Source organism: Octopus sinensis, linkage group LG3 (assembly GCF_006345805.1).
Source record: "Octopus sinensis linkage group LG3, ASM634580v1, whole genome shotgun sequence".
In the NCBI taxonomy this organism is placed as follows: domain Eukaryota; kingdom Metazoa; phylum Mollusca; class Cephalopoda; order Octopoda; family Octopodidae; genus Octopus; species Octopus sinensis.
Window position 1 is genome coordinate 42,878,815 of NC_042999.1, and position 15,608 is coordinate 42,894,422.

The 15,608-nt window shown below is 32.9% G+C and overlaps 2 pseudogenes; both read left to right on the plus strand.

Moving 5' to 3' along the window:
• The first annotated feature begins 1,131 nt into the window (after nt 1–1,131).
• LOC115210001 lies at nt 1,132–1,286 on the plus strand (annotated as a pseudogene).
• A 2,263-nt stretch (nt 1,287–3,549) lies between these two features.
• On the plus strand, nt 3,550–3,762 carry LOC115210000 (annotated as a pseudogene).
• The last annotated feature ends 11,846 nt before the right edge of the window (nt 3,763–15,608 follow it).

Below are 15,608 nucleotides of genomic sequence, written 5' to 3' on the forward strand. Positions count from 1 at the left end.
TGATTCCAATTTTACACAAATGGATCCCCACCATCTGATTCCTATTTTACACAAATGGACCCCCACCCCCACCATCTGATTCCTATTTTACACAGATGGACCCCACCGTCTGATTCCTATTTTACACAGATGGACCCCACCCTCTGATTCCTATTTTACACAGATGGACCCCACCCTCTGATTCCTATTTTACACAAATGGACCCCACCCTCTGATTCCTATTTTACACCGATGGCCCCCCACCCCCACCGTCTGATTCCTATTTTACACAGATGGACCCCACCGTCTGATTCCTATTTTACACAAATAGACCCCACCCCCACCGTCTGATTCCTATTTTACACAGATGGACCCCCACCCCCACCGTACCGTCTGATTCCTATTTTACACAGATGGACCCCCACCCCCACCGTCTGATTCCTATTTTACACAGATGGACCCCACCCTCTGATTCCTGTTTTACGCAAATGGACCCCCCACCCTCTGATTCCTATTTTACACAAATCGACCCCCACCCCCACCCTCTGATTCCTATTTTACACAAATGGACACCCACCCCCACCATCTGATTCCTATTTTACACAAATGGACCCCACCGTCTGATTCCTATTTTACACAGATGGACCCCACCGTCTGATTCCTATTTTACACAGATGGACCCCACCCTCTGATTCCTGTTTTACACAAACTGACCTCCCTCTTTAATTACTCTTTTATACAAATGGACCCTCATAACCAGTCGATGTTTAAAAAAACTCACTTTATCGTTAAATATTATTAGAAATTACATAAAAAATTAAAATATTATCACTTCACACTTCGATATCGATAAAATAATCAGTAATATAAACAATATTGACAAAACATATATAGTTACACTATAATTAGACTTTCCTACTAGTGATAAATTTACTCCACGATATTTGATATAACTGATTTTAAATTCAGTGTTATAAACTGGTAAAAACAGAGAAACGCCTACCTTGTACTGACTGAACAAGTTTCACAATGTCTTTATAATATAATCTCCGATGGATATCTACAAGATAAAAGAAGGAAAATAATTATTTGCAAGTACATTTCAAAAACCAACCCCCTTTCATCAACTGCTAGACCCATCTAACACGTTTAATCGCTTCTCAACCATTTTGGCAAAGATCAAAGTGTAATATTTGTTCTTATTAACTTTATATCAGATATGATGTTCTTGGCTAAGACTTTGGAGCTTGCTCGACCCATGGCTAGGACAGATCTAGTATTGCAGTACGTTTGAGTACGGAAGTATAAATTGAAAGCAAATTTAGATATCTTGTGGCTGTGTGGTAAGTAGCTTGCTTACCAACCATATGGTTCCAGGTTCATTCCCACTGCGTGGCATCTTGGGCAAGTGTCTGCTACTATAGTCTCGGGCCGACCAAAGCCTTGTGAGTGGATTTGGTAGACGGAAACTGAAAGACGCCCGTCATATATATGTATGTGTGTGTATATGTTTGTGTGTCTGTGTTTGTCCCCCCAACATCGCTTGACAACCGATGCTGGTGTGTTTACGTCGCCGTCACTTAGCGGTTCGGCAAAAGAGACCGATAGAATAAGTACTAGGCTTCCAAAGAATAAGTCCTGTGGTCGATTTGCTCGACTAAAAGGTGGTGCTCCAGCATGGCAAAAAATAATAATATCATTATATGCACTATTGCTCAAATGTCATCGAGTTTCCATGCATTTTCACGACTACCAAATAATTGTTTTTTAGTCTAATGCTACATCTGTGTGTGTGTATGTGTGTGTGTGTGTGTATGTGTGTGTGTGTGTTTTTGTGTGTGTTTGTGTATGTGTGTATGTGTTGGTGTGTGTGTGTGTATGTGTGTGTGTGTTTTTGTGTGTGTTTGTGTATGTGTGTATGTGTTTGTGTGTGCATGTGTGTATGTGTTTGTGTGTGTGTGTTTGTGTGTGTGTGTTTGGTGTGTGTGTGGGGGGGGGTTGTGTGTGTGTGTGAGTGTGTGTTTGTGTATGTGTGTGAGTGTGTGTTTGTGTATGTGTGTGTGTTTGTGTATGTGTGTGCGTGTTTGTGTTTGTGTGTATGTGTGTTAGCAGAATAGTATCCCCCAAGAAAAGAATAGGAAGGAGCAGATGTAGAAGGGAGATTTGAAAATAAAGTGAAGACATTAAGACAAGATCTGAGTAGAATCCTTTCTACTCTAAGCACAAGGCCCGAGATTTTTGGTGAGGGGGGGGGGCAGTTGATGTAATCGACTATCTACTATCTCTTACCTCCAAAATTTCAGGCCTTGTGCCTTATAGTACAAAGGATTTCACACATCTCTTCATTCAAAACTTCGAAGCTAAAAAAAGATATTTCATTCAGATTTATCCATTTTCCAGTTCCCGTTGCAATCCTCACTCAACTCAATACTCTAGCACAGTATCTATCACTCCGTTAAAAATGCTTTGCACTAAGTTAAACAACTAACTTTACATTCATTCACATTTCATAATTGCCACTTCATATTTCATATACTCATTACTCTTTTACTTGTTTCAGTCATTTGACTGTGGCCACGCTGGAGCACCGCCTTTTAGTCGAGCAAATCGACCCCAGGACTTATTCTTTGTAAGCCCGCCCAGTACTTATTCTATCGGTCTCTTTTGCCGAACCGCTAAGTGACGGCGAGGTAAACACACCGGCATCGGTTGTCAAGCGATGGTGGTGGGGAGGCAAACACAGACACACAAACATACACACACATATCTATATATACATATATACGACGGGCTTCTCTCAGTTTCCGTCTACCAAATCCACTCAAAAGGCTTTGGTCGGCCCGAGGCTATAGTAGAAAACACTTACCCAACATGCCACGCAGTGGGACTGAACCCGGAACCATGTGGTTGGTAAGCAAGCTACTTACCACACAGCCACTCCTGCGCCTGTAATATCTGTAATGTCGATAAAAAAATCAGTAATATGGACAATGTTTATAAAATATAAACCCCATTACTTTTTCTCAACCAGCCATCTAGAATTATTTTACACATATCTACCCTCAAAACTTCCAAGCTACGAAAACAAAAATTTTAATGAAATATATCCATTCTTCTCATTTTTCATTTCCCATTATAATCAATACAGAATACACAATTTGGAAGCGGAAAAACTGTATTGTCGAATTAGTTACATTCACGCTTCAGAATAATCAAGTAAAGCAATTAACATTTGAAGATTATCGTATCGATAAAATAATCAGTAACAATTAAATTAAAAACAATTCTACTAATGATAAAGCTACTACACCATATTTCACACAATTCATTTTATAATCAACGTTATAAGCTGGTGAATACAGCAAATCTTTTACTTTAAACGAACTGCATGTCACACAAATTTCAATATTACTGCACAGTAAGCTGCGGAACGTCCACAAAATAAAAGCCTTTGATTCCAATTTAAAATCGTTACACAATTTCAGATATATTCCACAATTTATTTATTCTTCAATGTTTATTTATTCTTCAATAACGAAACACATTTTACATCGCTTGTGTAATAGACTAATCACTTCACAACCTTTTGGCCAAAATCAAAGTATAGTATCTGCTCATATTACTTTAATATTTGATATGTTCTTTATTTGATATGTCCCTAATATGGAGCCTTCAATATTAAAGTGATTTTCTTTTGGTTCCTCGGCGAAAATTTTAAGAGTTTGCGCTACCTTTACCTCGAGATGACCTGGGATTGTAGAATATGCCCATTTTCAAACAATTTACACTTCCTCATTTCAAGATTGATAAAATAACTAATACATACAGCAAAGATTCGTTAATATAACTAATACATACAACAAAAATTAATATAATGCCTGCAGCTACATTTAAAATTTAACGTTTATCAACGAATGATTAATTTACAACACTACATTTGACAAAATTCATTCTAAAATCAAAGCTAATACTCATAAATAAAGCGAAGCGTCTAACTTGTACATATTGAGTGTCATACGAATTTCACAATGTCTTTGCAATATAATCTTCGATGGACATCTACGAGATAAGAACAACAAAAAATTAATTCCAGGTATATTCCAAATACTAAACCCATCTACCTAGTTTCATCGCTTCTCAATATAATCTTCAATGGACATATGCAAGATAAAAGAAAGAAAAAATTAATTCCAGGTATATTCCAACTACTAAATCCATCTAACTAGTTTAATCGCTTCTTAATATAATCTTCCATGGACATATGCAAGCTAAAAGCAAGAAAAAATTAATTCCAGGTATATTCAAACTACTAAAACCATCAAACTAGTTTAATCGCTTCTCAATATAATCTTCGATGGACATACGCAAGATAAAAGCAAGAAAAAATTAATTCCAGGTATGTTCCAACTACTAAACCCATCAAACTAGTATAATCGCTTCTCAATATAATCTTCGATGGACATCTGCAAAATAAAAGCAACAAAAAATTAATTCCAGGTATATTCCCACTACTAAACTCATCTAACAAGTTTAATCGCTTGTCAATATGATCTTTGATGGACATCTGCAAGAAAAAAGCAAGAGAAAATTAATTCCAGGTATATTCCCACTACTAAACTCATCTAACTAGTTTAATCACTTCTCGATATAATCTTCGATGGACATCTGCAAGATAAAAGAAAGAAAAAATTAATTCCAGGTATATTCCAACTACTAAACCTATCAAACTAGTTTAATCGCTTCTCAATATAATCTTCGATGGACATATGCAAGATAAAAGCAACAAAAAATTAATTCCAGGAATATTCCAACTACTAAAAGCATCAAACTAGTTTAATCGCTTCTCAATATAATCTTCGATGGACATATGCAAGATAAAAGCAAGAAAAAATTAATTCAAGGTATATTCCAACTACTAAACCCATCTAACTAGTTTAATCACTTCTCGATATAATCTTCGATGGACATCTGCAAGATAAAAGAAAGAAAAAGGAAATTCCAGGTATATTCCAACTACTAAACCCATATGACTAGTTTAATCGCTTCTCAATATAATCTTCGATGGACATCTGCAAGATAAAAGCAACAAAAAATTAATTCCAGGTATATTCCAGCCACTAAACCCATATAACTCGTTTAATCGCTTCTCAATATAATCTTCGATGGACACATGCGAGATAAAAGCAAGAGAAAATTAATTCAAGGTATATTCCAACTACTAAACCCATCTAAATAGTTTAATCTCAATATAATCTTCGATGGATATCTGCACGATAAAAGCAAGAACAACTTAATTCCAGGTATATTCCAACTACTAAACCAAAAAATTAATTCCAGATATGTTCCAACTACTAAACCCATCTAACTAGTTTAATCGCTTCTCAATATAATCTTTGATGGACATCTGCAATATAAAAGAAACAGAAAATGAATTCCAGGTATATTCCAACTACTAAACCCATTTAAGTAGTTTAATCGCTTCTCAAAATAATCTTCGATGGACACCTGCAAGATAAAAGCAACAAAAAATTAATTCCAGGCATATTCCAACTGCTAAACCCATCTGACTAGTTTAAACGCATCTCAATATAATCTTTGATGGACATCTACAAGATAAAAGAAAGAAAGACTAAATTCTAGGTATTTTCCAACTCCTAAACCCATCTAACTAGTGTAATCGCTTCTAAATATAATCTGTGAGGGACATCTGCAAGATAAAAGCAACAGAAAATGAATTCCAGGTATATTCCAACAACTAAAACCATCTAACTAGTTTAATCGCTTCTCAATATAATCTTCGATGGACATATGCAAGATAAAAGCAAGAAAAAATTAATTCCAGGTATATTCCAACTGCTAAACCCATCTAACTAGTTTCACCGCTTCTCAATATAATATTTGAGGGACATCTGCAAGATAAAAGCAAGAAAAATTAATTCCAGGTATATTCCAACTGCTAAACCCATCTAACTAGTTTAATCACTTCTCAATATAATCTTTGAGGGACATCTGCAAGATAAAAGTAAGAGAAAATGAATTCCAGGTATATTCCAACTACTAAAACCATCTAACTAGTTTAATCGCTTCTCAATATAGTCTTCGATGGACATCTACAAGAAAAGCAACAAAAAATTAATTCCAGGTATATTCCAACTACTAAACCCATCTAACTAGTTTAATCACTTCTCAATATAATCTTTGAGAGACGTCTGCAAGATAAAAGCAAGAGAAAATGAATTCCAGGTATATTCCAACTACTAAAACCATCTAACTAGTTCAATCGCTTCTCAATATAATCTTTGATGGACATCTACAAGATAAAAGAAAGAAAGACTAAATTCTAGGTATTTTCCAAATCCTAAACCCATCTAACTAGTTTATTCGCTTTCAATGTAATCTTGGATGGACACATGCAGGAAAAAACAAAGAGTAAATTAATTCCAGGTATATTCCAACTACTAAACCCATCTAACTAGTTTAATCACTTCTCAATATAATTCTTCGATGGACATATGCAAGATAAATGTAAGAAGAAATTAATTCCAGGTATATTCCAACTACTAAACCCATCTGACTAGTTTAATCGCTTCTCAATATAATCTTCGATGGACATCTGCAAGATAAAAGCAAGAAAAATTAATTCCAGGTATATTCCAACTACTAAACCCATCTAACAAGTTTAATCGCTTCTCAATATAATCTTTGAGGGACATCTACAAGATAAAAGAAAGAAAGACTAACTTCCAGGTATATTCCAACTGCTAAACCCATCTAACTAGTTTAATGGCTTCTCAATAAAATCTTCGATGGACATCTGCAAGATAAAAGCAACAAAAATTAATTCCAGGTATATTCCAACTACTGAACCCATCTAACTAGTTTAATCGCTTCTCAATATAATCTTCGATGGACATCTGCGAAATAAAAGCAAGAAAAAATTAATTCCTGGTATATTCCAACTGCTAAACCCGTCTAACTAGTTTAATCGCTTCTCAATATAATCTTTCAGGGAAATCTGCAAGATAAAAGCAAGAAAAAATTAATTCCAGGTATATTCCTACTACTAAACCAAAAACATAATTCCAGGTATATTCCAACTACTAAGCCCATCTGACTAGTTTAATCGCTTATCAATATAATCTTCGATGGACATCTGCAAAATAAAAGCAAGAAAAAATTAATTCCAGGTATATTCCAACTACTAAACCCATCTAACTAGTTTAATCGCTTCTCAATATAATCTTCGATGGACATCTAAAAAAATAAAAGCAAGAAAAAATTAATTCCAGGTATATTCCAACTACTAAACCCATCTAACTAGTTTAATCGCTTCTCAATATAATCTTCGATGGACATCTAAAAAAATAAAAGCAACAAAAAATTAATTCCAGGTATATTCCAACTACTGAACCCATCTAACTAGTTTAATCGCTTCTCAATATAATCTTCGATGGACATCTGCAAGATAAAAGCAAGAAAAAATTAATTCCAGGTATATTCCACCTACTAAACCCATCAAACTAGTTTAATCGCTTCTCAATATAATCTTCGATGGACATCTGCAAGATAAAGCAAGAAAAAATTAATTCCAGGTATATTCCAACTACTAAATCCATCTAACTAGTTTAATCGCTTCTCAATATAATCTTCGATGGACATCTGCAAGATAAAAGCAAGAAAAAATTAATTCCAGGTATACTCCAACTACTGAACCCATCTAAATAGTTTAATCGCTTCTCAATATAATATTCAATGGACATATGCAAGATAAAAGCAACAGAAAATTAATTCCAGGTATATTCCAACTACTAAACCCATCTAAATAGTTTCATCGCTTCTCAATATAATCTTTGATGGACATCTACAAGATAAAAGAAACAAAGAATTAATTCCAGGTATTTTCCAACTACTAAACCCATCTAACTAGTTTAATCGCTTTCAATATAATCTTGGATGGACACATGAAGGAAAAAACAAAGAGAAAATTAATTCCATGTATATTCCAACTACTAAACCCATCTAGCTAGTTTAATCACTTCTAAATATAATCTTCCATGGACATCTGCAAGATAAAAGCAAGAAAAAATTAACTCCAGGTATATTCCAACTACTAAACCCATCTAACTAATTTAATCACTTCTCAATATAATCTTTGAGGGACATCTGCAAGATAAAAGCAAGAGAAAATGAATTCCAGGTATATTCCAACTACTAAAACCATCTAACTAGTTTCATCACTTCTCAATATAATCTTTGATAGACATCTGCAAGATAAAAGCAAGAAAAAAGTAATTCCAGGTATACTCCAAATACTAAACCCATCTAACTAGTTTAATCGCTTTTCAATATAATCTTTGATAGACATCTGCAAGATAAAAGCAAGATAAAATTAGTTCCAGGCATATTCCAACTACTAAACCCATCTAACTAGTTTAATTACTTCTCAATATAATCTTCGATGGACATCTGCAAAATAAAAGCAAGAAAAAATTAATTCCAGGTATATTCCAACTACTAAACCCATCTAACTAGTTTAATCGCTTCTCAATATAATCTTCGATCGACATCTGCAAAATAAAAGCAAGAAAAAATTAATACAAGGTATATTCCAACTACTAAACCCATCTAACTAGTTTAATCGCTTCTCAATGTAATCTTCGATGGACATCTGCAAGATAAAAGCAAGAAAAAATTAATTCCAGGTATATTCCAACTACTATACCCATCTAACTAGTTTAATCGCTTGTCAATATAATCTTCGATGGACATCTGCAAAATGAAAGCAAGAAAAAATTAATTCCAGGTATATTCCAACTACTAAACCCATCTAACTAGTTTAATCGCTTCTCAATATAATCTTCGATGGACATCTACAAGATAAAAGCAAGAAAAAATTAATTCCAGGTATATTCCAACTACTAAACACATCTAACTAGTTTAATCGCTTCTCAATATACTCTTCGATGGACATCTGCAAAATAAAAGCAAGAAAAAATTAATTCCAGGTATATTCCAACTACTAAACCCATCTAACTAGTTTAATCGCTTCTCAAAATAATCTTCGATGGACATCTACAAGATAAAAGCAAGAAAAAATTAATTCCAGGTATATTCCAACTACTAAACACATCTAACTAGTTTAATCGCTTCTCAATATACTCTTCGATGGACATCTGCAAAATAAAAGCAAGAAAAAATTAATTCCAGGTATATTCCAACTACTGAACCCATCTAACTGGTTTAATCGCTTCTCAATATAATCTTTGATGGACATCTACAAGATAAAAGCAAGAGAAAACTAATTCCAGGTATATTCCATCTACTAAACCCATCTACCTGGTTTAATCGCTTCTCAATATAAGCTTTGATGGACATCTACAAGATAAAAGCAAGAAAAAAATTAATTCCAGGTATATTCCAACTACTAAACCCATCTAACTGGTTTAATCGCTTCTCAATATAATCTTCGGTGGACATCTGCAAGATAAAAGCAAGAAAAAATTAATTCCAGGTATATTCCAACTACTAAATCGATCTATTTTTTTAATCCCTTCTCAATATAATCTTCGATGGACATCTGCAAGTTAAAAGCAAGAGAAAATTAATTCCAGGTATATTCCAACTACTATACCCATCTAACTAGTTTAATCGCTTCTCAATATAATCTTCGATGGACATCTGCAAAATAAAAGGAAGAAAAAATTAATTCCAGGTATATTCCAACTACTAAACCATCTAACTAGTTTAATCGCTTCTCAATATAATCTTCGATGGAGTCTGCAAGATAAAAGCAAGAAAAAATTAATTCCAGGTATATTCCAACTACTAAATCGATCTATTTTTTAATCCCTCTCAATATAATCTTCGATGGACATCTGCTAAATAAAAGAAGAAAAAATTAATTCCAGGTATATTCCAACTACTAAACCCATCTAACTACTTTAATCGCTTCTCAATATAATCTTCGATGGACATCTGCAAGATAAAGGCAAGAAAAAATTAATTCCAGATATATTCCAACTACTAAACCCATCTAACTAGTTTAATCGCTTCTCAATATAATCTTCGATGGACATCTGCAAAATAAAAGCAAGAAAAAATTAATTCCAGGTATATTCCAACTACTAAACCCATCTAACTGGTTTAATCGCTTCTCAATATAATCTTTGATGGACAGCTACAAGATAAAAGCACGAGAAATTTAATTCCAGGTATATTCAAACTACTAAACCCATCTAACTAGTTAAATCGCTTCTCAATATAATCTTTGATGGACATCTGCAAAATAAAAGCAAGAAAAAATTAATTCCAGGTATATTCCAACTACTTAACCCATCTAACTAGTTTAATCGCTCCTCAATATAATTTTCGATGGACATATACAAGATAATAGCAAGAAAATATTAATTCCCAGCTTTTTCCAACTACTAAAACCATCTATTTATTTTCATCGCTTCTCAATATAATCTTCAATGGACATCTGCAAGATAAAAGCAAGAGAAAATTAATTCCAGTCATATTCCAACTATTAAACACATCTAACTAGTTTAATCGCTTCTCAATATAATCTTCGATGGACATCTGCAAGATAAAAGCAACAAAAATTAATTCCAGGTATATTCCAACTACTAAACCCATCTAACTAGTTTAATCGCTTCTCAATATAATCTTCGATGGACATCTGCAAATAAAAGCAAGAAAAAATTAATTCCAGGTATATTCCAACTACTAAACCCATCTAACTGGTTTAATCGCTTCTCAATATAATCTTTGATGGACAGCTACAAGATAAAAGCACGAGAAATTTAATTCCAGGTATATTCAAACTACTAAACCCATCTAACTAGTTAAATCGCTTCTCAATATAATCTTTGATGGACATCTGCAAAATAGAAGCAAGAAAAAATTAATTCCAGGTATATTCCAACTACTTAACCCATCTAACTAGTTTAATCGCTCCTCAATATAATTTTCGATGGACATATACAAGATAATAGCAAGAAAATATTAATTCCCAGCTTTTTCCAACTACTAAAACCATCTATTTATTTTCATCGCTTCTCAATATAATCTTCAATGGACATCTGCAACATAAAAGCAAGAGAAAATTAATTCCAGTCATATTCCAACTATTAAACCCATCTAACTAGTTTAATCGCTTCTCAATATAATCTTCGATGGACATCTGCAAGATAAAAGCAAAAAAATTAATTCCAGGTATATTCCAACTACTAAACCCATCTAACTAGTTTAATCGCTTCTCAATATAATCTTCGATGGACATCTGCAAAATAAAAGCAAGAAAAAATTAATTCCAGGTATATTCCAACTACTAAACCCATCTAACTGGTTTAATCGCTCTCAATATAATCTTCGATGGACATCTGCAAGATAACAGCAACAAAAAATTAATTCCAGGTATATTCCAACTACTAATCGATCTATTTTTTTAATCCCTTCTCAATATAATCTTCGATGGACATCTGCAAATAAAGAAAGAAAAATTAATTCCAGTATATTCCAACTACTAAACCCATCTAACTAGTTTAATCGCTTCTCAATATAATCTTCGATCGACATCTGCAAAATAAAAGCAAGAAAAAATAATTCCAGGTATATTCCAACTACTAAACCCATCTAACTAGTTTAATCACTTCTCAATATAATCTTCGATCGACATCTGCAAAATAAATGCAAGAATAAATTAATTCCAGGTATATTCCAACTACTAAACCATCTAACTAGTTTAATCGCTTCTCAATATAATCTTCGATGGACATCTGCAAGATAAAAGCAAGAAAAAATTAATTCCAGGTATATTCCAACTACTAAACCCATCTAACTAGTTTAAACGCTTCTCAATATAATCTTTGATGGTCATCTGCACAAATAAAGCAAGAAAAAATTATTCCAGGTATATTCAACTACTAAACCATCTAACTAGTTTAATTGCTTCTCAATATAATCTTCGATGGACATCTACAAGATAAAAGCAAGAAAAATTAATTCCAGGTATATTCCAACTACTAAACCCATCTAACTAGTTAAATCGCTTCTCAATATAATCTTCGATGGACATCTGCAAAACAAAAGCAAGAAATATTAATTCCAGGTATATTCCAACTACTAAACCCATCTAACTAATTTAATCGCTTCTCAATATAATCTTCAATGGACATCTGCAAGATAAAAGCAAGAAAAAATTAATTCCAGGTATATTCCAACTACTTAACCCATCTAACTAGTTTAATCGCTTCTCAATATAATTTTCGATGGACATCTACAAGATAATAGCAAGAAAATATTAATTCCAGGTATTTCCAACTACTAAACCCATCTATATTTTAATCGCTTCTCAATATAATCTTCAAGGACATCTGCAAGATAAAAGCAAGAGAAAATTAATTCCAGTCATATTCCAACTATTAAACCCATCTAACTAGTTTAATCGCTTCTCAATATAATCTTCGATGGACATCTGCAAGATAAAAGCAAAAAAATTAATTCCAGGTATATTCCAACTACTAAACCCATCTAACTAGTTTAATCGCTTCTCAATATAATCTTCGATGGACATCTGCAAAATAAAAGCAACAAAAAATTATATTCCATGTATATTCCAACTACTAAACCCATCTAACTGGTTTAATCGCTTCTCAATATAATCTTCGATGGACATCTGCAAGATAACAGCAAGAAAAAATTAATTCCAGGTATATTCCAACTACTAAATCGATCTATTTTTTTTAATCCCTTCTCAATATAATCTTCGATGGACATCTGCTGAATAAAAGAAAGAAAAAATTAATTCCAGGTATATTCCAACTACTAAACCCATCTAACTACTTTAATCGCTTCTCAATATAATCTTCGATCGACATCTGCAAAATAAAAGCAAGAAAAAACTAATTCCAGGTATATTCCAACTACTAAACCCATCTAACTAGTTTAATCACTTCTCAATATAATCTTCGATCGACATCTGCAAAATAAAAGCAAGAATAAATTAATTCCAGGTATATTCCAACTACTAAACCCATCTAACTAGTTTAATCGCTTCTCAATGTAATCTTCGATGGACATCTGCAAGATAAAAGCAAGAAAAAATTAATTCCAGGTATATTCCAACTAGTAAACCCATCTAACTAGTTTAAACGCTTCTCAATATAATCTTTGATGGACATCTGCACAATAGAAGCAAGAAAAAATTAATTCCAGGTATATTCCAACTACTAAACCCATCTAACTAGTTTAATTGCTTCTCAATATAATCTTCGATGGACATCTACAAGATAAAAGCAAGAAAAAATTAATTCCAGGTATATTCCAACTACTAAACCCATCTAACTAGTTTAATCGCTTCTCAATATAATCTTCCATGGACATCTGCAAAATAAAAGCAAGAAAAAATTAATTCCAGGTATATTCCAACTACTAAACCCATCTGACTAGTTTAATCGCTTCTCAATATAATCTTCGATGGACATCTGCAAGATAAAAGCAAGAAAAAATTAATTCCAGATATATTCCAACTACTAAACCCATCTAACTGGTTTAATCGCTTCTCAATATAATCTTTGATGGACAGCTACAAGATAAAAGCACGAGAAATGTAATTCCAGGTATATTCAAACTACTAAACCCATCTAACTAGTTAAATCGCTTCTCAATATAATCTTCGATGGACATCTGCAAAACAAAAGCAAGAAAAATTAATTCCAGGTATATTCCAACTACTAAACCCATCTAACTAGTTTAATCGCTTCTCAATATAATCTTCAATGGACATCTGCAAGATAAAAGCAAGAAAAAATTAATTCCAGGTATATTCCAACTGCTAAACCCATCTAACTAGTTTAATCGCTTCTCAATATAATCTTCGATGGACATCTGCAAGATAAAAGCAAGAAAAAATTAATTCCAGGTATATTCCAAATACTAAACCCATCTAACTAGTTTAATCGCTTCTCAATATAATCTTCGATGGACATCTGCAAAATAAATGCAAGAAAAAATTAATTCCAGGTATATTCCAACTACTAAACCCATCTAACTGATTTAATCGCTTCTCAATATAATCTTTGATGGACATCTACAAGATAAAAGCAAGATAAAATTAGTTCCAGGTATATTCCAGCTTCTAAACACATCTAACTAGTTTAATCGCTTCTCAATATAATCTTCGATGGACTTCTACAAAATAAAAGCAAGAAAAAAATTAATTCCAGATATATTCCAACTAGTAAACCCATCTAACTAGTTTAATCTCTTATTAATATAAGCTTTCATGGACATCTACAAGATAAAAGCAAGAGAAAATTTATTCCAGGCTATTTCTAACGACTAAATCGATCTATTTTTTTTAATCCCTTCTCAATATAAGCTTCGATGGACATCTGCAAGATAAAAGCATGATAAAATTAGTTCCAGGTATATTCCAGCTTCTAAACCCATCTAACTAGTTTAATCGCTTCTTAATATAATCTACGATGGACATCTGTAAAATAAAAGCTAGAAAAAATTATTTCCAGGTATTTTCCAACTACTAAACCCATCTAACTAGTTTAATCGCTTCTCAATATAATCTTCGATGGACTTCTACAAAATAAAAGCAAGAAAAAATTAATTCCAGATATATTCCAACTAGTAAACCCATCTAACTAGTTTAATCTCTTCTCAATATAAGCTTTGATGGACATCTACAAGATAAAAGCAAGAAAGTTAATTCCAGGTATATTCCAACTACTAAATCGATCTATTTTTTTTAATCCCTTCTCAATATAATCTTCGATGGACATCTGCAAGATAAAAGCAAGAGAAAATTAATTCCAGGCTTATTCTAACGGCTAAATCGATCTATTTTTTTTAATCCCTTCCCAATATAAGCTTCGATGGACATCTGCAAGATAAAAGCAAGATAAAATTAGTTCCAGGCATATTCCAACTACTAAACCCATCTAACTAGTTTAATTGCTTCTCAATATAATCTTCGATGGACATCTGCAAAATAGAAGCGAGAAAAAATTATTTCCAGGTATATTCCAACTACTAAACACATCTAACTAGTTTAATCGCTTCTCAATATAATCTTCGATGGACATCTGCAAGATAAAAGCAAGAAAAAATTAATTCCAGGTATATTCCAACTACTAAACCCATCTAACTAGTTTAATCGCTTCTCAATATAATCTTCGATGGACATCTGCAAAATAAAAGCAAGAAAAAATTATTTCCAGGTATATTCCAACTACAAAACCCATCTAACTAGTTTAATCGCTTCTCAATATAATCTTCGATGGACATCTGTAAAATAAAAGCAAGGAAAAATTATTTCCAGGTATATTCCAACTACTAAACCCATCTAACTAGTTTACTCGCTTCTCAATATAATCTTCGATGGACATCTGCAAAATAAAAGCATGAAACAATTAATTCCAGATATATTCCAACTAGTAAACCCATCTAACTAGTTTAATCGCTTCTCAATATAATCTTTGATGGACATCTACAAGATAAAAGCAAGAGAATATTAATTCCAGGTATATTCCAACTACTAAACCCATCTTACTCGTTTAATCGCTTCTCAATATAATCTTCGATGGACGTCTGCAAGATAAAAGCAAGAAAAA